The sequence below is a fragment of the Lepisosteus platostomus genome, chromosome 1, assembly GCF_059453375.1.
Source record: "Lepisosteus platostomus isolate fLepPlt1 chromosome 1, fLepPlt1.hap1, whole genome shotgun sequence".
NCBI lineage: Eukaryota > Metazoa > Chordata > Actinopteri > Semionotiformes > Lepisosteidae > Lepisosteus > Lepisosteus platostomus.
Window position 1 is genome coordinate 13,797,647 of NC_142611.1, and position 24,776 is coordinate 13,822,422.

General features: G+C 35.3%; 1 protein-coding gene across 5 annotated transcripts in view; it reads right to left on the reverse strand.

The window, feature by feature from the left end:
- The window catches only part of tet2 (tet methylcytosine dioxygenase 2), a 68,001-nt gene that overhangs the window by 29,314 nt on the left and 13,911 nt on the right, over window positions 1–24,776 (reverse strand). The window contains exon 1 of one of the 5 annotated variants that reach the window (XM_088625199.1): window positions 12,278–12,411. The exons of the other annotated variants lie outside the window; for them this stretch is intronic. The gene's annotated coding sequence lies outside the window, so the exon portion shown is untranslated. Of the gene's footprint in view, window positions 1–12,277; window positions 12,412–24,776 lie in introns of those variants that run through there. 5 annotated transcript variants of the gene reach the window in all.

A 24,776-nucleotide genomic window follows, 5' to 3' on the forward strand; every position in this document is an offset into this window, starting at 1 on the left:
ATACAGTATCAACAACACAAACAGAAACAATATTAACAAAAAATAACATGCTAACTTTAAGACTTGTTTTTGCTTCTAACTTCCCCTTAGTACAGTACAATAAGTTTTAATTTCTACTGCTGAAAAAAAAACAAACTTTATAAAGTACTACTTATTCTGTGTAAAAACAAAGAAAAAAATAAAATTCACAATATATACAGTATAGAATCAAATTCAGTTGAGTCAAATTCTAATTAATGCAATGCATTACAAGTTCATTTAGCGTAACTCGCCTTGCTGAGGGAACAGAAGCCTGTTCTGGAATGAACCAGGGAGCTGCTGCCAAGGTGAAGATGGGGCAGAGAGAGGTGCAGGAATGAAGTTCATTTAGCATAACTTGCCTGGCAGAGAGAACTGCCTCCTGCCTGTGAGGACAACAATGACAAGACTCCCCTCTCTTCATATGGAATGAGCCAGGGAGCTGCTCCCAAGGTGATAATGGAGTAGTGGGAAAGGTGCAAGAATGAAGAGTGGAGGGATTGCTCAGTAAGCAATATATTTCTGTGTATTGTATATAAGTGGAAGCGGGAAAGATTGTGAATTGAACCTTCTACCTAAATTCTGTTTAAAAACATAATCAATATTATAGCTTTAATTATGTTAGGAAGTGTATTGTCTATTTACTGTATATAAATGGACTTCAGGTAAAAAAAATGAAAACTACAATGCATTTAAAACTAAGAACATCAGCACTTTTTCTGGGAGTCAGGCACATACTACCTACCGATATTATCAAAACTGATACCTTGTTTCTTCCAAAAAACTGCTGGGAAAAAATTCTAAGATCAGTTGGCTTTTAGTAGTCAGACAAGCTATACTAGTCAAGTAACATCATCTCATTTGTAACCTTTCTTATGTTTTGGATATTATAGGACTGCCGGTTTCAACAAGTATGATTGAAGATAACTTTGTAAACCAGAGAGTTCCTGATCTCATGGGGAAGTCAACCACAGTTCAGTGTCTTGCTGTGAGGACAAACAAGAGACCAGCATCATAAAACTGGAGAGTGGGGGCAGAAGTGTAACTTGTCACTCATGAGAGCTTCCTTTCACGGCTTTAAAATCCACAAGCAAGCATTTGGAATATATACAGAATTCAATAGTAAACCAGAGCAGGGATTTTTAAGACAGGAATTGTGTTTGCTAGAATGCAACATAGTCACAGTTTTAGCTTCTGAGATTTTAATAGTTTTTAGGAAATATTCATTGACAGCCTGGCAAGTATGGCATTAGAGTTTTCAATCCTGGATTCTACATTCTGTTGAATGAAAAGAATGTGTCCAAGACATGACATGTGACATGTTGGACATGCAATTTTAATTTTATCACAAAGCCCAGTTCGACCAGCATTGACAGCTATAACAATTTGATTTTCTAGACAATTTGATTTTTGATGCGGAGAACCAAGTAATGTGGCCTCACTCTTATAATTTTTTTTTTCATTTAAATACAGCAATACAAATTTGGTTTGCGAGAAGACGTGAATGGCATCAGAATAAAGGTGGACATTTGAACCACAACATCAAAAACGTGGCAGCATACAGTAATTATACATACTCAACAGAAGAGGTCTCAGTTCATTATGAGAGAAAAAAAAGTTCTGAGACATTGCAATATAGTTGAAAACTGACTAGCGTTTTACAGTGGTTATTTCATTATTTTGCCATGCTTTCCTACGGTTTTAACATTCCTACACTGTGTTTTACCACTCTAGACCATTTGGATACCATGGGGTACCACAGTAAAACACTTCTAAGGAACATATACAGTACTGTAGTATTCCTTGGTGCTTGCAACAGCAGTATTATAACTTTGAAGCTTGATCCTCGAAGCTAAACAACTTTGGTCCAGGATAGTACTGGGATAGGAAACTTGGTTGTTCCTGTAAATAGTGTTGCTGGATCAGTAAGTGGCATTCTTACCTCCGGTCCAATATGGTGACTGGGGGCACTCTGTTGAAGGAGCTACCATCCTTTGGACAAGACACTAATCATATTGTACTCATTGTGAACACTCGCCTTTGCGACTTTAAGTCCTAAACATATACATATTTTGGATGTTGATTAAATGCCATTGGCTTCATTTTGATTAATTGTCCATTCATGACTGCCCATTATTTACTCCCGTGATGCACAGCACTGAATCAAAACCGTTAGTGAGAGAAAGCAGATTGGGCACTTTATGGGTGATAAAGCTGTTAATTGACAAGTCTGGTAAAAATCAGAATCAGTATTCAGTCAGTATTCCCCACACATCAAGAGAATACGAATAAGAGATTAAGAGAATAATAGTCTTTATGCCATGAGTGTGTTAGAGCAAAGTCTCAGGTGGACTTGCCAACAGTGGTGCCAAGACCTCTTCATCAGAGAGTCAGAGGAGTGTCAATGAGTGTGGACAGATGTTCAGAATGATACTGTACATTAATTATAGTGGATAATTGACCTATTACTAAGGAGGTCCAAGTGGGATGTTCTGGTGAGGAGTGTTTTTTCGCTATAGAACTTCGTAATGATGGCAACCTGATTCCATGCCACCACAATGATCGAGAGCTGAGAACGTGGTTGCTGGCATACCTGCAGGCTCATCCTTACTTGACAGCATTCTAGAAGGACAACACTCTTTGTCACATTGCTCATGTAACAATAACTTTCTTACTGGATGGGAATATGAGACTTATGCTGAGGATGATCAGAAATTATCCTCATTGAGCATTCGTGGGATGATCTCAGACAATGCATAGCATTTAGGGCTCATAGACCAGTGAACAAACATGTGCTTGTCAAGTATCAATGAGAGAAATGATACCAAACCTCACAAGACAGCATTTGCAACCTAGTAGTATGCATGCATCACAGATCTAGTGTTGGGAGCTTGTTGTGCACACTACTAGCCTTTATCTTGCACTGTAGACCCCCTGTTAATAAGTTCTGTTGATCACAAATATTAATAAGCTTAATGAATTCACCTAAATCATGTCTGTTCAATAAAATGTCAGCAGACGTGTTACACAATTTATCTATTAATAGCTTAGGACAAATAGGATTTTATCTATTAATAACTCTTGAGAAAAGGTTGCAGTTTCTTGTGATTGTTGTTTTGAGACTGGGACATACTGTATCACAGGTTTATTTTACTCAGGAGTGAGTTTCTTACTTTCTAATGTGTCTGCCCGTCCCATGACTGTGTTGAAGCAGGACTAAAAATATAATGTAGAGGCCAATACTAGACATCACAGCAGCTTACCCTGGTGTCACCCCCTTAGAACATTAGCAATTCAGAATCCTGCTGTTAAGCTGCCAAGGCATCTGCTAACGAGCACAGTAAAAGTAATGTAAGAGGCTATTTTAACTCCTGTCTCTAGCACAAGAGGAATGACAGACAATAAATCTGGTGAAGGCTGCCAGAACTGAAAGGGTCTGTTGGGTTCAAAGAATATGAGATGGGGAATATAGATGGAGTTTCATTGGCTATTATTTTTTTCATTGATCCTGCAATTTAATTCAGGAACAATATCTTCCTTTAGAGAAATACCAATGATGTACCCTGCAATTCCTAAAACTGGAGGAAAAAAATAATAGTCATTGTATAACCATACAGTACATCTGAATTCTCATAAGAAGAAGTAGCTTTTTAAAACCACGAGACAATGTTTCCACAGCTTAAGTCTCACTTATTTTCTTTTTTTAATTATATATATATTTGAATTAACCAGACCATATCGTACTGCTCTTAAGACTGTATTGTATAATTCCATTACAAACATTTGTACAATAGTATTCAATTAGGACTTATTTTCAGCAATACCATGATGATAAGGCTTTTATTCATACAAGAATTCAGGAGAATTTCACAATATAACTGCATTAAGGACATGCCTCTTTGTATGTATCATTTTTGAGGTACTGCTACTTAATGAAAACCAGTGATCACATTCTACTCAGATCTTCTGTGCTGAAAAGAAATTGAGCTTCCAGTTCTGAGCAGAAAACGAATCCTAATATGTCTCACTATGCTTAGGAAACTGTTTCTTAATTAATCTGTCTTCCTACGCTATCTTGACTAAACCTAACCTCAACAACAAGCAAAAATGTGGTTGCGTAATATTGCCCTCCACCATCTTGAAAACAAGGCAGGCATGGTCAGCTGATTGTAGTGTGCTTAAATTAACTTTCTAAGGGCTCAGCTGAAAATGGCTCCAATCTTGCCTTGAGGGACACACCAGAGTTTACGAAAGACTCTGCTGCTTGTCACAGTTCGGTACACCCACACTTGAAAAAAAAAAGGCCTGAGAACCTAAGATAACAAAAAGCGAGAGATACCAACTGAGCACTGCACACACACACATGCTTAACGTTGACTGCGCTTTGACACAATAGCACAGTAATGGCAATGTTCTCCATTCCACATATTGAAGAGTGAATCAATTCTCCTTTTCCTTACTCTTCTATATAAAAAAATAAGTGTTAAAATAGTGTTAATCCTGCTTCCACATGGAATACAGTTTAATAGTGTGCAGCTTCTGCTTCTTTAATGTTAAAAGATGGAATAGCATATAAAGTTGATCTCTATTTTGTAATGGCAATGAATAACTGTTTTTGAAAAGTTGGGATAAATAAATTCAAAGTTATGGAATTCTAAAGTTCTTGGTTATTGTTATGTGACCCGTTTCTAGTTTGGTAACATTGTTATTATCTTTTGTGATACCAATTAGGTCTGGAGTGAAAGATATACAGTATCCTGCTTTTGATCCACCCAGCTCTAATTTGGTCAAAATCTTTTTCTTTTTTGTGTTTTTAGGATTTTTTTATGACTAATCAGGAGATAAAAGTATTAATTGCATTTGATTTTTAACTAATTTACCCCCAGGTGAAATGGATGTACAGCAGTTTAAACTCACCGGGGGATTTGCAATCTTTTTCACTTCAGAACAACAGAAAAATTATTTTGCTAAGAATAACTGGATTTTTATAAAAGAGACAGTACATGAATGTAAAAGATAAATTAATGTTTTCTTTTTTCCTATTTAATGTCAGCTTTTGAAAAATTTGCTGAAGCTTAAAAAATCTTTTATACAGGCACTTACAGCTCAGAGATGTCTTGTAAATTAATTAACACTGAAATGAGGTTAAGCTGCTTTACAGTTGTTACACCATGGTCAAATTCATTGAAGCAGTAGAACAGTTGAGGTTTACAGCCTGCAGAGGAGTTCTCAGTAGTATCTCACAGCACTGGGAAACAATAACATTGTAGTAAAAAACAAATATCAGCCACAGTCATTTCTATTAGGAGCAGAGTAATGAAAAAGTGAACTCTGAATTTCTTTGCTTAATACAGAAGAATATTTTTTTCTGCAGTTTGCAGACTGTTTGGAGACATCATTCAATGCAAAATTTATTGTCAACTGTTTTCTGGAAATTCAGCAATAAGGTCTTGAAAACATGGCAAAAAGTGTGAATTCATCAGAATGTGAATTCTTCAAATCATTTCCCTTTTACAAAATTGCTCCTCTCTTTGGTTTCAAACGCCAACTAAAATCCATTCCTAAGCCTCATCTTTAAAGACGATGAAATGTTCATTCCAAGTCTTGCACTGCCAGACATTGACGGTTAAGTTCGGAAACTCAGAACAAGAATTGAAAAATTGACAGCTTATGAAGGTGAGTGAAACTTTTACAGTATATAGGATCTTATCTGTGAACGTGTGCTTGCAGTAGAAAAAATTGCAAAGGAATGTCCTGATGGTCTTCTCTAGTAAGAAGGTGTTGTTCTGCAGCTAGAAGGCATAAAAAAAAATGACAGTTTTATTTCTACAGGGTTCATCTGTTGGGAAGGGGCAGCCAGTCAGTGACATCTACTGGTAATGACAGCTAGTCTAAATCATGCTTCGCAAGTTCAAACTGGGACTCTGACATAAACCTGAGCATTCTGCTGTACTGATATCAAGATATAGTGTGGGAAAGTTCGTAAATCAGATGGGCGGCAGCACCTTTATCCTAAGGACTAAAAATAGCTCATTATCGTGAGTGTCATTTCCCTTCAGGACTGAGTAGCACCCTTAATTTGTTCCTGTCTTAAATTCACACAAAGAGTGCTTGCTTCCCCTCTACAAACTCCCTCGGTTTTAAATTTATGGGATCACAACATAATCTCAAGCTGAAAGAGCTACTGAATGGGTAGTCTAGCCTAGCAACCCTTTCAAGTCGGTGGTATAGTCTACAATCTTTTTAATATGTCAGATTCTGCAGGTTTAGAGTTTTCATCATTCTCAGCATGCTGAGTATAACATCACCATGTTATAATGTCAACAATTATCATTAAACGATGTGATAGAAATCCTGTTATAATGTCAAGTATTGATACAGTATACCTTAAAGATAAAGTATACCTTCTGTTTCCCCTCATAGTCTTTATATTGCTATTCTTGTGGTAAGGGCAAAAGGGGAGGGTATTATTTCTGGAGTTCAGAATTAATCAATTTTACAGTCAATAAACTGTCAAATTGCAGTAAGAATAACATATTACTGGAACCTTCTAGACATCTGCCTATGTGTTCTACAATTACTGATATACAAGCTAATAATTGTGGGTCCTCAAGTTAAGAACAGAAATGATACTGTGTCGATTGAGTGTCGATGGGCACATTTATATTTATCATGTACACAATATGCTTAATCTATTTTTTAAAGTTTTATTTTACTTCTGTTTCATCTTTAAAGCCCTGAGAAGAAGAGAAAGGGGGAAAATATGTATTTCTATGAGCTACCTTTCTAAAGACAGTCACAAGACTTCACTGCTAATTCTTTGCTGAGAAATATGCCTGTGGTTTATTCCAAATTCCTCTACATGGAACTGACAGAGATAAAAGGTATTAAAGTCATAATGACTAACATCATATACTGTACTTGGAGCACTTTGTAAAAGTCTGGTTTCCACATGAGCTACTGTGATCTTTTAATCAGTCTGAACTATTTATGTTTTCATGTTGAACTGTTATATAAATTATCTAACAAGTGTTAGCTCACCCACACAGTATTAATAACAAATTGATTTAGTCACAAAGTGAGAAAAACAAGGAGGTCATCAAGAACTTGGAAGCATCACTACACATTTAAGAAAAGGTACAAACAGGACATTGCCAAACCAAAGTTATTAATGTTAACAGATACACGCGGCAAGTCATCCATTTCAACATAGTGACTTAGAACTAATCAGATTTCAAGCTGAGTAACTTTCCTCTTTAAACCTAAAATTAGGTCACAGAGAGCTGGCATACAAGAAAAGATTTCAAATTACTCATATAAATATGACTCCTTCCTCAGTATGATTCATCACTGTTTATGTAAGCTGGTTTCCAGTTATTCAATTTTACAGAAATGTGTAAATGACAATTTTGTACTACAATAAAAGACAATAAGTAATTGGATACTTTCAGACATTAGAGTCATCTTCCATGGTCTTATCTCTTCCAAACAGCACTCTTCTGTGAACAGCCTCAGCCTTTTACAATCAGTGTACAGTACAAGTCTAGGGGTATGGACTGCTTAGTAGGTATTATATATTTCACATAAAAATAAGTTTGAATTTTCTTCATTGGTTTTATCATTGGCCCTTTACAAGAAAACCTCACATGTCAAGAGTGTAGAAATCAAGCTTTAGCAAATGATGGCTACTTACATGTATATCTGCTGAATGTAGCCTAGCTTCACAATTCAATTTAGTGCTGTAGCTGTACTGTACTACTGCTTACATCAGAAATGGTCAAAAAAGAAAATCCCAAAAGCATGATAGGTGTTGACCCAGCAGAGATTTCACAAATTACAAGATTACCTTATTACAAGAACAACCTATTAATGTTTCTTCTGGAACGGTATGAATAGCATTTACACAAAATAATATTTGTTTTATTTATTATTATGTATATTATTATTTGTTAAAATGTTTGTCCTAAAAATATTAAAAATATTTGTCCTTTATTCCTCTCTTATTCTCAGCAAATGTTTCTGAGTAGCTGCATGCTTGTTGAGAGCATGTGGAGCTCAGAGGAACTGGAGTAAGAGGAATTGGAAGTGTAATACAGTTGGCATTAATGCAAAAATGTTTTGACTTATCTATTTAAACAAATAGACTAATACTTTTTTAGTCCTTTTTATTTTGTATTTTGTTCTTATGAAAATCTTTCATGTTTTGAGACAAATTGTAAACAACACTTCTTTAAACTCTGAGCAACCTTCAGAGAGCTTACTAGAATCCTTTACTAATTTGGAATAACCTGGAATATTTAAAGACAAAAAAAAAATGTTTGCTAAACCTCTCACACTTCCTTAAGTTTATCCAGCTTTTGAGGACATATGCAGATTTTACATTTTTTGGAAAGAAGTGGGCAGGATTCAGACACAAATGCTACTGTATTAAAATGAGTTTTTAAAATGAGGAACAGTCAAACTAATCTGTGTGTTGCTAGAAATACAGTTGCTTTAGGTTCAAACACTAAAAAAACAAGTATACTGAGTGGTAGTCTGAGACCAGTTTAGATTTACGCAACCATGTGGCACACACACAAGGAAGAATGGAGTGTGCATGTGGCAGAGTTTCACAGGACTGCACAGGAAATACAACATTCAGTGGGATACTAATACAACACTGGAATGCCATACTTGTCATAGAATTAGCCTCGTTTGTGCAGTGTGTTACATACTGTACAGATAGGTGCACTTTCCTTCACTGGTATCACTTCTAAGATTTTTATATTCATTATTTTAACAAGTGATAACTAAGATGATATAGTGAATCAAGAGATTGAAGACAAACCAGGAGAGCTCAATGAATGAAGGGACTCTGCTACTTTCATGTATGAATGAGACGAAAATGAGTATGGCAGTACTTTTACTTTTGAAGAGGAAGACATAAGAACGTGTGAGGAAACAAACTGGCAAATCAAAGCCAGTTTCTTTTTCAATGTTTGTTGCCCAAACATGTCTCCAGAGTTCTCGGAAGCTGTTTTTCAAACTACTTAGAAAAGGAGCACCTACTTCTATCTTCTAAAGTATTATTTTATTTGAGACACTGCACACAGTACACAAAAAGCTAGAAGGCCACCCCATTAGTAACAATCTACTGAGGATCTCCTGACATACCAAAACATATTCCTGTATTTAAATCTTTCTGGATCATTTTCTTTCTAGCTTTTAAAATCCAGTCATACAGTAGCTGTATAGAAACATGTTCAATTCAGTGTTATTACACTGCTTACCCTGGGGCAATGGGAAATCAGAAATTTAATTTAGTTTTATTTTATTTTAACACTCTTACCATTTTCTATCATAATAAACTGCTTTTGTTGTGAGATTCAGAATTAGATTTCAATGTCCACTTCTTGATTAGGGACAGGTTGTCTTTCTCACCTTCTGTATTAAGACTTTCTGTTTTCCATCTCTTGGCTATGCCAGGTAACAAAGATGTATTTTAATTAATTAATAAGTTTTCTCTATGAAATACCATTATGGAGGAATCTCCTAATATTGGGTCAAGAGTGATTTTTGCTTTATTTACATTTTAAATTGCTCATATTGCTCAGAAATAAAAATAATGACCAGTTTAATGGTTTTAATTTCACAGTTGTAAAGCCCTATTAAATTAATCAGTAGGTTTTCTTCTTTATACATTATATATAAATTGGCAATGTTCATCACATTTCATTGCATTGATCCAAATACAGCTCTAATGAATCCACAAGCGACTTAAAAAAGCTGTTAGGAATAACTTTCTTCCCTTTTCTATGTAAAACAATCAACAGTATGGATAAATATGTTGTATAATCAGTCCTTTTGATTATCATTTCTCCATTTAAAATAATTGTTTTGCTTTGCTTTGTATTGATTACAAAGTTTCCTGTTCTCCTTTTTGTAAGCACAAATACCATCCTAGTTACAAAGACATCCGCCAAAGTATAATTAAAGAATGCCTAACTTTGAAGTGGCAGAATATTAAACTGATGTTAAGTACTTTTTCTCTCTTATTGCTGCCTCGGAGTCCAGCCTTTTAAAACTGTAATTATGTAAAATTCAAAGAAAATTACAGTTCGATTTCCTGACATGAATGAAAGGACCAGAACGAGATATTTTAGTGCTACGTTCCTGCTACTAAATCCTGTAAACGATTAAAGAAAGAACAGTTTGTACATTGTGGGTTTGCTCTTGTCTGCCTCAGCCCTTGAACAGATTTAGATTAACATTTCCGTGTTGTCTTTTTAAATCCCATTCTTAAATAACAGAGCCAAATTAAATGTACTGAAAAATAGTGAGCAAATTCCATTATAGTTTTATTATGAAAACAAAAGTCAGATCTCCCTTTATCAAATTATATTTTCAAACTTCAAAACATTTCAAAACATTTTTTCTTTCCACTGAAAGGGCTCCTTTGATGGCATGGTCTTCTTTATTTTATGAACGGGTATTCCTTCTTTTTTTCTTTTTAGTTTACTCATTGCTATTGAAAAATCAATGGGTGAAGCAAATGGGAGTGTTGAATTATTGAATTGAAAAAATCTCATACAAGAAAGAACAAAATGGTCTGTAAGCGTGGAGTGGGATGTTTGTGAGTGGAAACTGCATCCACTGCAGTGTGTTGGGGTGGATACATAGCTTCTGAGTGTGGAAATGTGTTTCAGGCTTTCAATTGTACCAATGAGAAAACAATAATACTTGTAATAATAATGTTTAATTTATAGAGATAGTATACATGTAATTTTATAGATGTTAATTGTCTTTGTGTGCCCTGTGATGTACTGGTGTACAGTACCATCCCGAGTACAGTATATCCTGCCTTGGGTCTGTTGCTTGCCAGGATTGGCTCTGGCTCCCCTGAGGCCCTGTATATCACAGGTGCCGGGAGAACCATCCAAGACAGACAAGGTTAAAATCTGGAACAGGATCCGGAACAGGGACAGGGAGTTCAAAACAGGATAACGAGGCCAAGCGATCCGAGTCCCGAAATCAGACGGTCAGGACTCTGGGGAATAAGACCAGTCCTCGGGCAACCTGCGAGCCTGGGGAATAGGCAAGCCTTGTGGCGTCCATCTTCCAGTGCTGAGCCAGGCATAGCGGGAGCGCTGGGCTTAAATAATAACAGGCAAAACAGGGGGCAGGTGCACGTAATAATCTAAAATACAAAAGGGGTCGGAGCGCCCTTAAGAGGAGGGATGACAATCGTGACACTGTATTAAGCAAAGTGATTAGACAATGGATGGATGAATCCTTATTAAAAATATTTTTGGTTGCAGCAATATGCAAACAGTTGTGGAAGTCATCCGTGTGATCACATGATGTTCCTCAGAAAACCCAGCATAGTGGTTAACTCAAAAGTGACCACTACAGTGTGCCAATATGTTTTGTTATGAAATAATTACTGTTGGCTTTTTAGAGTTTCTCCTTTTTCTGATGTAACATTATCAGCAATCTGCAGTTAGTGCCAGCAGAAGTTCGAGTGTGAAGCACAATGGAACCAATTCCTGTTTCTGCCATAAAACAAACTCTTTACCTAAACACACTATTATATATTTGATTGGCTATAATAATTTTTTTGTACTGAATGTACAGGCATACAAAAACATTTAAATAAACATAACAATTAAACAATGAAAAGTTTCTAAAAGAAAAACGGTCTTTTGTCCCTACCCTGCACACATACAAGAATCATTAAACAGATACAATTTATTACCAAAGTTACATTGTAGATGTCACACAATATTCCACATATTCTACAATGACATACCTGTAGTTACTTAATATAGTTATACTAAAATATGCTTAAGTACTTCAGTGAAAATTGCTCAGTTCTTTCTGGAATAAGCTGAAAACATTACTTACAACATTTTCAAATAGATTTATTTAATATTGCCCACTAATAAATACACCTTCATATTTACTGAAGTATTAAAATTTTACTACAAGAGTATAAGAATCAATAGTATTTGTTGCTTTCCTGGTGCCTTTCTGTATAATCAATAAAAATCTAATAATGGAAACAACATACAGTAATTCGTACACATAACATAGGCGCATAATAGTTATAATATTATAACTTATTTCAACTACATTTTACACATAACATTTTTCATCTTTATGAATTTCTCATCGAGAGATCAAATTTGCCTATATTTCCCCAGTCTTCAAAAACTGGAAGAGATCAATGCAAATGTGAAGTTATGCTTTACACACAGCTTAGAACTTGCTCCTGGCTTACCTCTATTCACACTCGCGAGTCTCTTAAAATCTGTCAGTATCCTGTGGATATTCCTGAGTGAGAACTAATCACCAAATTGTGTCATAACACATAGAAGTGTGGCTCAATGGCTGACAATTGTGTCACAGGATTGCCCCTAAAATCCCAAAGACTTCACATTGGTGAGGAAGAAGAACTGAAAATCAACTGTTTTAAAGTCCTAATTGCAGTTACTCAATTTCCTTGCTTTTGCACAAGCCTGGTAACGTATAGTAGCAGATATCTGAATTGCATGTTTGACCCTTCTTCTCTTTGCACAGCCAAAAAGAGCAGGGCATTTTCTTTGTCAGTGTGAAACCTTTACTGAAACACATGATAAAAAAACCAAACTCACAATACTCATTTGTGAATGATGGGAAAGGCTTTCAGGTAACCTTTTAGCATTCTAGTTTATTTGCCTCGATAGTTTGACGGCACCTTAAATGCAAAGCAAGTACAGCAGATAATAACATACTTAATTTCCAGCACATTTTCGCCCATGTAAAAACAACTAGTTCAGCAGAATCTTTCCAACTTTGTTTTCTACCGAATAAATAGATGACAAAAAAATGTCCTGCTTAAATACTGCTGGTTGTGATTTGGTTCTGAATGTACCACTTCAAAGAGAGGCCCAACATCATCTCAGATGATGACATACAGATTGAATCTCAATCTTTCTCTACACTAATCATGTTGAAGCTCTGCTTGCTTTTCAAACAGAAACAGTTTAAATGCCCAACAAGCTGAATGATAATGCTGAGTACAAGTAGGAATACAGGTGTGTATATGTGTATATGTATAAGAAATATTTATTTATAGTTTATTCACAGAGTACTCCACTACCTCCATCAACACATATTTAAAATTAGAAAAAATTTAATTCACTTGTTCCTAGTAGGTGTTCATATTCCTAGATGTGGCAACCTAAAGCCTATCGTAGACATAGGACACAAGGCAGGACTGCACCCTTTTTTTATTTGACTATGTTAAGTTGCTAAAATATTAATGTATTGAATTATGAAAATCCCTACAATTAAAAATATCTTAATTCTTAGTACTTTTCCTTCATGTCTGCACAGCTGCCTGGCTGCTTTGTGTTTTGGAAGAAACATTGTTCCTCAATACCTGCCAAACCTGTTCAACAGGAATGGTGATAGCAAAAGCTACCCAGAAAAATCACCTAAAAACCGGTGCATATGCTGTTGAATACATTGAGCAATGGTAGAAAGAAATGACTTTCATTAATGGAAGATCAAAACCATTGGCTTTGCATCCAAATCACCTTACAGTAAAGACCTGTAAGGCTGTCAGAAAACCATACAAAACAATGTCTTCTGTTTTGTCAAGATCTCATGCCCACCCTCCCTTTGTTTGTCAGTCAATATTATCAACTTAGTTAATGTGTCTGCAGTGCAAAGTTGATTTCTTTCAGATCACACAGTATCCATAGTTACCACCTTATTCGTGTATGAAACCCATCTGTTTTAAACATTAACTTAGGAGGAACAAAATGCATACTTTAGCAGTCCCACATGTGCTTCAAGCACTGGTTGTGTGGGATCAAAGCACAACACTAAAAACTCCAAGTCACTGTTTCAGTTATTAGTTCAAAAGCTTAGAGTTTGAAGAGTAATAATAATCATGTAAAGGTATATTTGTTGTAACTAGACCTCATGTTTCCTGTTTTGAAATGACAATTTACTACTTTCAATTAAGGCATGAATAAACTTTTAACAAATGCTTGTCTGTAATGCACTAAGTGCAACACATTTTCTTTTACACTCAAAGTCCTAAATGATCAGGCTATGCTTTTATACATAAAATATACTTCAATATCTAAAGACTGGTGTAATATTTTCCCAGAATAATATTGTTTTATAATATATTGATCAAGTTACTGTCTCCTATGTTGATGCTTAATACAAGTGTAATAACTGCAGGGTTTTTATATCAATGAATGAAATCTCAAAATATGTAGAATCTGGTAGTGTGAATGGAAAATGTAAAATCTTTATACTTCAAATCCTAATCTAATAAAATAACCAAATATGGCACACAGGGTCATACAGCTGGAAACAGGGATATTCTATAGTTACCATGTCGCCATTTATCGGCTGTGCTGTTTGCTTTTCAAAATATTTACCTAAACACTTTAAAGTAGAGGAAGGAGCAGTAAGTGATTCTCTGGACTGAGTACAGCAGGAGGCCTGAATCTTGGAGACTGTTGTGCCAAATAATGGCTGTACTGCTGGCTTTCTCTCTTGGGGAATTTACAGTGGTCATGTGCAAGACACAGATCTCTTCCCCAACTGACACTTTAACTTGACTGTTTCTGTTCTCTTTGGTGGTGGAGAAGGAACTAACTAACCTCGGTGATCAGAGCAGGAGAACACTACTCATATTCCTCAAGGTCAATGCAGAAGTGTAGTGAAGTCACAAACTGAATAGTACTTGGTTACTGCACACTGGGTTGTAAATGAAAACATATTAATCATTGCTATTTTAGTGAGTGCTATCGTGGCATTTGCACATATCTGCTTGAACAGTATGTATGTGTTCGATTGACTGGCAAATTAGAGGTCAAGTTCTGCCAATGATGACACAGGTGTATTTGCCTGGGGTTCAAGTTAGAGACAGGACTGGCTGCTTGCAGGATCTCAGCGTGCATGAGTAGTTATTGTTCTGGCCAGGAGTTAAAGCACCACTGCTACAACTGTTTCTACAACTGCAATCACCATCATTTTGATTGGCGAATTGTTGTGAATGCTTTCCTATACATCTCCCACTGCATGGACTGTTTAGTATGTAACAAATTACTAGTGCTAGACAGTTACAAATTAAACTGAATACATGTCTACAAGATGATTTTTTAATGTAAAGAGTTATGGATTTATGGTGTAACTGAAGTACAGAGAACTGGAGATAAAGGACAAATAGTACTGTAAATAGAGTTGTGAAGGAGGCAGAATTAAAATAGGCGTACTCATCACAGACTACTGAGATATCTTATGTACAGTATCACAATTACAACATTTACAATTTTAAAATTAACGTATTAACATTTAATATTCATGTAAAAAAAAGGGAAGCTTTACTTAAGGTTCAAAATTGTTTTGAAAACACTAAAGTGACTAAACACTTAAGCATAGTTAGTTATAATTAAAAGTTAGTTATAATTAAATAATTTAAATAATATGCAGCTAATACTGCATACTATACTCAGTTCGTCTCAAAGTAAAGGATGAAGTTACCCCATGTTCACACCCATGTTAAAGTACAACAATCATCGAAACAAGCTTTAATAATTAATAATAAGAGTTTGAATTACCCATCAAATTAAAACTGTAAACTGACTTTATATCCTTCATTTTTATTTCCATAATCAAAAGAAACCATTATTTTATGTAAACTGTTTTGATCAATCATGTCATTATAAACCTCACCTCTAAATGTAGTGTATTCCTTTTAGTGTAAGCATTGGAACCACTGTGGATAACTCAGAGATGGTGATTTCTAAATGGGTAATCATGGCATTGCTTTGAAGTAAGCTTTAAGTGGATACAAACAAAGTGACATTTCATGTTTTGTTGTGCAGTCACCAATTTTTCACACTGGGTTATAGAGTCCTACCATTTTCTTCAAGCTTTTCAAGCTAATGAAATTTGAAGGACAATAGTACTCAGAACCCTACATGCACAAAATTATCCAAAAAAAAGTCACAAAAACTCTTTAAAAAGTGTATTTTTAAGTTTTCTGTTGCATTGCCTTATGTTGTCCAACTACATCTCCAGTTTCGTTCCATCAAGAGATGATTCCATGCCATCAGTTACTGAATTGTCTATTGCAAAAGCTTCTATACTAGTATTTCTGTAAAATGACTTGACAGACATCAGTTTTGTCAAAGCCTTGCCGTGTACAGTAAGTCTTGGGTGATTCAATAGTGTAGAACAATCTAGCCCTTCTTTCAGTCTTTGATAGACTGGCTGCATGTTAGATTTGGAGGTGTTTCTCATTAAGCTTTGAACTGAGGTTTTCCAGTGAATTTAAAACAGATCCATAAGCTGATTTTCCAGATCTTCATTCTTTATGCTCAACTAATGAAAACATTTCATTAGACTAAGTTAACAACTGTGAGACGTAATTTTTCTGTACGTAGAGTTAGTGATCCAGTTCTTTTCATTCCCAAATTCTACTTTTATTAAAACTAGAAGTTGATAATCTTACTTAACACAGTTAGAAATACAATATAAAAAATTGTGTTGATCAGATAGTTCGTGTGTTGGAAAACAGGCTGAGGGTACTGGAGGTGTCTATCTTACTGACAAGACTTTACTATAAGACTTATCTTACAGGTAGCTATTTGAAAATGGATTTTAGTTAATTTAATTAAGTGTGACCTGACAAAATAAGGTCTCCTAACTAACACAGAGTACCCAGGACACCAGTTGGTTTGTGATCATATCCTTGGGATGAAACCTTATAGCCAGGCCTAAATCACTTGAAAGCCACAGGAGTAGTTAATGATGTCATTCAAACCTTTTAATGGAGTTACAGCTCTGAATGTAATTCAGAAGCAGCTGTCTCTCTTTATACAGGCTGCACTGCTATGATAACACAATACTGAGGCACAACCTTCTTTACAACATGCTTTTCATTTCCACAGTGCACTGGCCTGTATGAAAAGAAATGAAAAATAAAGTAAATTTATGATAAATAAAGTAAATGATCACTAAATCATTTGAGTGATGATATTCATATTTGATTTTTTGACAAAAAATATTTGTTTTCAAGTGACCAACAATTTATTTCTAGATTTATCAGCTCCCCTTTTCTGGAAGCATTGTTCATGGTATTTGTATTGTAGGATGATTATTGGCAACACTTCGGAATGTGCATTTGTTTTTGTAAACATTGAAGCACACACCCATACATCATCCCACACAACAGTCTGATCTGCCACATAAACACCAGACATACAGTATTTACATGTTTCACCAGGGCAACTCAAATAGCTCTGTGTACTGCTATGTAACTGTTTTTTAATGTGCATTTTAGGGCAGATTACGTACTGCTAGCTGTAAATGTAATTTCAGACAGTATCATGTTACAGAAAAATGCAAAAAAATTTCATTGTATGATATATTACATTTAATGGGATTTACGCTACCAGGAAACCAGACTTTATTAATACTGGCCGTGTGCAATAAATCCTGCTCCTTTCTTTCAATTATTTTTTTTCTGATCAAAATGTGGAAAACAGGTTGAGATACAGTATCTAGTACTATGTACAGTATGTCATGTCAGTTTGTGTCATTTTTTTTCCAAATTAGCTGATTAAACAGTTATTAACAATGATACATTTTAAAAAATTAACAAAAGAGCAAGAAACCATTTAGGAAATTGTTACAAGTGTCACAAAGGCAAAGTTTTATCACTATTCAGATGTTGGTATTTCCTCCTCGGTTTTCATTAGAAAAAAAAATCCACATTCCTTTAAAGCTGAACAGATGGTTACTGTAAACCCCACAGTTTCTTGAAACCGCATTTACCAAAGAATTAACACCTCTACATAGAAATTCTCTGTCACCAAAGATAATGATGCTAGGAAATGAAAAAAAATCAAAACACAAAATCTGATTTAGTAAAAAGTTTGCATGTGGGAAATACAATGCATCTAACCTGATGTTTGGTTTCAGAACTAATATGTCATATTTGCCATTATCAAAACCATTATCTACCTATTATTACTGTCAGTGAAGTAAAAAACACATTGTATGGAGTATTAGGAGAAAATCTGTTATGAAAATGACATTAACCACACATAGGTACTGCCTATTTTAGGAACATAGAGCATATTCTGTTGAAGTATATCAGAAAAGCGATATGCATTTTGTTTTTAAGCAATATTTCATATACATCACATTTTTTCCACTGTCTTTTAAGGTTTTACTTAGGGTTGTCTTTATTGAATATGCATAAAATGTAAGTTTATAAAGTCTAAAAGCAACATATTCTCCTTTTAACTAATTAGTGATTTTAAGTCTCAGAAGGCACACAGAACCTCTGATAGTAAATTGAGTTTAATTGATAAAACCTGTCACCATTTAAATTGCATTTCATTATGTGAAAAAGCTATTCTTCAAACAGGAAAATAGAGCCCTAAGAGGACACAGTCTCAAAGTATGAGTTATTTGCGAGATGCATGACTTTTGCAGTTTGTTAGACCTTCTAAAGTTCTCATACTGTAAAAACAGGACGTCACCCCTTTAGGTGGTGGATGCTGCACGTTGGTGGTGGTGGAGGGGAGTCCCCATTACCTCTAAAGCGCTTTGAGTGGTGTGTCCAGAAAAGTGCTATATAAGTGTAAGCAATTATTATTATTAATATGTAGGAAGAAGAAACCCCTGTCTAGTTAATTCATGGCTTAATCTCTTCTCCATGGGCAGGGACTGTGTATATTTTACCTTTAGTATCTGCGGTGGCAATAATATTAAATGTTCAAATATTTACATCAGGCAAGAAGTTTCAAGAATGGTGTTCTTTTGGGCTGTTATATAAAAGCCCTCCAGAATGCTGGGATTGTGTTTGTAAACAGTAGCCATGTGCGCGGAACTCACGTGGTGAGACATTAGGCTGACCTCAGAAGTTTACCCTAGAGGTAGGCCCTGACATTGATATGAGTGCAATGGGCCAAGATCCTTTCCGCCTAACATAGCACTCATAAGAAAAGGTCTCGATGACGACAAACTGCCCCAAAGTTTTGATTTTAGCTCATGACATAACATTTGCTTTTCCGAGCAACATAAATGCTCTGTACCTTAAGAGCTTAATGGAAAAAAAACTGTGCAATTCACACTATGACTAATGTGGGCAATGCACAGCACCACTGAGGTTTAAATTTTAGATTTTAGTGCGACACTAAATCAAGACCATTTATGGAATATTTTGTTTCTTTTTATTGCTTGATCTTTTGAAACTGCTGTGGTCTCAACTTCCCATAAGAAAAGAGAAACAAAGATATGTGTTTACTTAAGATATATACAGTAACTGTACTAACTCCACTGTTAATTGTGAAATAAGCTTAGATGTCTCTTCCATTGAAAATACCCCTTTCAAGTGATATATGTAGTCTAAGGTCTTACATTTAAATATATACAGTTTTAAACAATGACAAAAAACTATTATCATGTTAAACACATACCCAATCAATAAATATTTTTACTAGAGCCCTCTATAACTGTTAGACACAGCAGAGAAATATGCCACACACACAGCCAGTTGAAGAAAAAAAGAAAGAACAGAAATACAGTAAAATACTACAGTAGTATCTCACTCCTATTTCCTTGTGTATGATGGACTAAGCTTCAAATTCACCATTATCAAAATAAGAAGTAAGCCTTGGGGTTCAGTATTAAATTCAAAAGATGGTTCAGTATCAAAAACGTCTGTTCGTGGATAAGGTGATCAACTGCAGCTGACTGGTTACCAAGCAACAATTATGCCCTTTGAAATGCTAGAAATACTCTCAAGCTGTGACCATTGTTTACACACAGATGTCAGCTTCTAAACCGTTTGAACCAAAAAGTTTTGTGAATAACCTTTAGTTTTCTTGGGATTTTCACCTGTCAAAAACATTTTCAATTATTAATGAATCTCAATATATAATTATGGTTTTCCAAAGCAATGAGCCTCTCTTAATGGTAAGTGCTTACTTTTTCAGATTGGAATGTTTTATGTGACAGTTGTTGTTTTACAAATGGAATTGTGCCTACTGAAATCAATATTAATAATGAACTACATGATTCTAAGGAAATGGCACTTGTTTCCCATTCACTTTGATATCAAATGTTAAAACCACAGCTATGCATTAGATAATGTACAACGGGCAACCTGCTCTGCAGCCTGTTTTCAGCACATTAGCCTTTTGACATTAGCTTAGTACATGTGCAACTTTCAAAACCACTGTTACATTTAGAACTGTACTTAAGAGATTGCTCCCTTAAGATCCTTCTTGAATTTTGGATCAAGGAGATGGAAAAGTATAGTATCCATTTCCAAAGTATCCTTTCTATTACAATTAAAATTCCATATCAATTCATTCTTTCAACTCTGTCAGTACACTGTATGCAGTCTGGTCATTTAATAGTTCATGACTTTCTACGTTCCCTTCAATATAGAGAATGAATCAATCAGGTCTGACAAGGGAAGGTTTTCCAAGTAGCAGTCCAAGCCATTTTCCCTTTTCCTGTGGACCCCATTTCTCTCAATTAACTGTAAGTCCCTTGCTGTAGCAGACAGGGGTAATAGGTGATTATAAGGATCCCTTGTTTGTGGAGGGACACTGAATTAGGCTTGTCCACAAGTAAATCCACCAACTTCACTTTTTCCCAGTTGCTGGGGAATTTTCGTAAACATCTCCTCTGGTATCCATCCCTCCTCTGGGTTCCTCATCGGCAGTAGTCTCTTACTCTTGTTTGCTCCACGACTCTTCATTCAGGGTACATCTTCTCTTCACCACCTTTTTCTTATGCTTTGCAGTAAGCAGTCACAGGGTGATCAGAGAACACAAGTGAGAAGTACAACAGACTGGGTCCTCTCCTTCCCTGTTCCAGCAATAAGGGTGAAGTTTTCCCTTAGACAGGTTTCAAATTGGAATCCAGTCACCTGGCTGTAACCCTGAACTTCTCACCTGGCCTCATACCTACGTTTTGCTCAGCCTTTTGAGTGTGTAGAATCTTGTATGCTTTCCCTTGCCAGGATTGTCAGTACCTGGATCTTGATCCAAACCAAATACCAGATCAGCTTGTATTTAGCACTTTCTGATAGACCTGGTAACCTCCCATACAGAAGACAAACGAAGGGGAGATGCCATTCATTTACAGTATTCCAAACAAGTGTTGTAAGTGTAAAGCATTTTGTTCAGGGATATTCATCCCAGCTCGATTTCTGTTTCTCAGTGACCATTTTCAACATTTGAAGTAATGTTTTATTGAAATGCTGCAGCTGCATTCATTAGTCCAAATTGTTTCCTATTCAATTCATACATTCCCCTGCGCATGATGAGTGCTGTCTCAGCCTTGCTTTTTTTTTTAAATGAAGCCTTGATGGCGGGCTTTACTCTGGTACTGCAGTACAAGCCAGGTATTTCTACCAATGTGGTCCAAAGTTATCTTGCACTCTGGGGATTGGTTTCCAGTCAGGAATGATCTTTGTTCAAATCTCTATATTCACTTCACAGCCTCATGCAACTGTTATTTTTTATACACACATAAGTGGGGTAATACATTTTTTTTCCTAGTTAGCTGTGTGCAAGAACACGAGCGCTCCTCCGGTTCTTAGTACAGATACAGTATACAGTATGCTGTAGACTGTAGACAGTTGACAGTTAGCTGTAGACAGTTAAGCTGTAGACTTGCTCTAAACGGACTAATGTCTAAAAAGTCAATAATAGAAAAAAGTAAATATACATACAGTATATATTTATACTCCATTTATTATGAAGGACTACTAAAATGGACAGCTCTCTTTTAAAGCATGAAATAGTAACAATAACATTTCATAAGACTGCCTGTAAACAGATTTCTGCTGTTGCAAAAAACCTGAGAAAGTCAAGACTAATTCTTCCATATTATTGTTTTGCTCATACTATAGCAGAAAATGCATATTTTCATGTATGTTTTGAAGCCATATTATGATTTAAATATAATTACTTTTTTCCTAATGATATAACGCTAATTAAATTAGGAACACCTTTCACTGATATGAATATTCTCTTCTATAAGGCTACCAACTGAAGTCAAGACAGATACTGTATAGTCCTAGACCAGCTGGAGTAAGCAGTATTAACTATAAATGCTTAGAGCTAGCTTTTCATCAGTCATGTTGGAATCCTAAATGGGGGAACTTATATTTCTGTTCAAACTGTATGATGACAGCTGATTGTAGATGGAGAACAAAGATATTGCAGAATTATTTTGGGATCTACGGAATGTCAGAATGCTGATAATCCCTACACCCCTACTCAAATTGCTGATGATGACAAAGAAAAATGCATTGTATTCATCTATACCCTTGAAATAGGTTTCATCAATATAATGTCAAACATTTTAAAATATATCCCACAATGTGGAATAATGACAAGCAGAAAAACAGACAAAATGGTGGACTCGTGCCAATTGCTACCACATGCATCATGAAAAGAAAACATTGAAAATATTATCTCTAAACATCTTACTCTTTTAGAAAGTGCAGGAAGACAAAACCACTATGAGAATTTCTTAGCAATCAATGGCTGTACTCTTGAAAACTGAATAACCAAGGAAACCTGTGTTACATTTTGAGTGAGTGATGATGCACAAGTAATGAATGAAGTGAAATTAAGTGAAAGAAACTGAAGTAACACCATTGCTTAGAAAAACTGGATCAAAAGTTTTTTTTTTGTCCAAGGGAGATACTATTAACCAAAGATTCATTCCAGTTGCTGCTGAAATGACAATCGAAAGACTTTTGAACTAGATTCCAGGAATCCTTGTCATTGATAATGTCAAGTGGAAGGCACAGCTTCAAATGATTAACCCACATTGTGAATCTTCAACACTGACAAAGTGCTTTAAATCACAAAGAATTTCTAGCTCTTTTCATACAGTAGTAAGACATTTTCAGTGTACTGTTGCATTGTCTGTAGCTGAAAAGTATGATAGCATGAAGCATGAACACAAACTACATGTCAAATTAAATTGGAAGTAAGACTATATGCACACAGCCTGGGCTGCACTGTATAATTAGAGCAGGCCACCTTTATCAGGAAATGATTAATAAAAAGAAAATAAATGCGGCTGAAAATGAAACACATTTAAGTCTTTTCTCCTAATTTATTACAAACAGAATGAAGCTTCCATTAATTTTACTATATCCAAAAGAACCAAAGAGAAGAGCAAGAAAAGGTCATGTTTCTGTGACCAGTGCTCTTTGGTAGTGTAAAACTTAGTAATACTTAATAAAACTCTTCAGCTCAAGCAATCATGCTTTCTCTGGTTGCTGAAAAATGCTGATACCATGTGCACCATATCAAAACAGTACTACTGCACTTGCTGAATGCCAAGGACCAAAACACTACAACCATTAATTTGTGGTGTCTCTCACAACAAGCATGTTTACACAGAGTGTAGTCATCGGCAAGTGCTATATTTAACTTTTTTTTTTAGCTTTTGCCATATCTTTCCTAATGACAAGATAAATGTTGAGAAAAATCACAAAATACAACAAAAATTCAATAAAAACACTCAACATAAAAAATAAACATATAGAGAAATATGTTTATACAGTAGTTCTGAGCAGTTCTGCAAGCATGCCAAATTTGATTTTAATTGTAAGAAAGAGTCTGAGGTCAATAGAAATATAAAGTGACAAAATGTTTCAGAAAATAATTTTTCTGAAAAAAGATTTTCAGAAATGGAATGAAATGTTAAAAGCATAAAAAGTACTTTTTGCTGCAAAGTATGCTTTTAGTGAAGGAAATTTAACAAGCAACATTTTTAACAAGTGACTTATCCTTTTGAGGCATATTGAGGTCTTTTTTCCACCTTTAACTTTCATTTGTACCTTTTTTAAGACGTTTATTTACAACATCCCATTAGAAACCTCTTGTGTCTCCTTTCACAAACATGCCTTATTTTGCATTTCACACAAACTTTACCATTGTGAGCTGCCAATGATAGTTGCAGGGAGTAGAATACACAAGCGAAATACACAAACAAGCAAAGGCTTTTATCTGTAATATTGTAGGAGGCAATTATAACGCTAATCCTAATGTGACTGTTAGTATATTCCACAGGATCACAAAAAACAGAGGCCATTTACAATTCATATGTTAACAGTGGAAGAATGGTCTCCTTATGGGCAATAAAAACAATTCACTGTAGCCAATATCCTTGGGCTGTTACTAGGTCAGGCCTGATACAGTTAAGTCCCCTAATAAGAAGAGCTTTAGAAACTCACTAAAATAATCTGAAAATCAGGCTGTGTGTGTCCTATGAAGAAAACAAAATAAAAAATAACAGCAATGCAAAATAAAGGTTCTTTATCACTAATTGGCTGATCTACCAAGGGTCTTTACATTATCACTTTACGATGTTAATCAGCTTTTTCAACTAATCCCACTGCAATGAGACTGAAGGCATTTAGCACTTCCAAAACTTTGTTACCAACAAACATTTACATTATCAATCAGTAGAGTAAAGTATCGTAGGGTAATTATCAATTTTTCACTAAAGAAGGAGATAAATTGAAAAAAGTATCACTTCTACCTTTCTCTTTCTTTTCTTGAGAGCAAATGTATCCAGTAAAGTTTGTCATCTTCAGCTTTGTTTTCTGGCAGTGTTTTAACATGGACATAGAAAATATGTCTTTCAAACCTTATGGATCCCCTTACAATAAATAAAGGGATATGAACTTTAAGCACACCGTAAAAGAAATTAGCAGT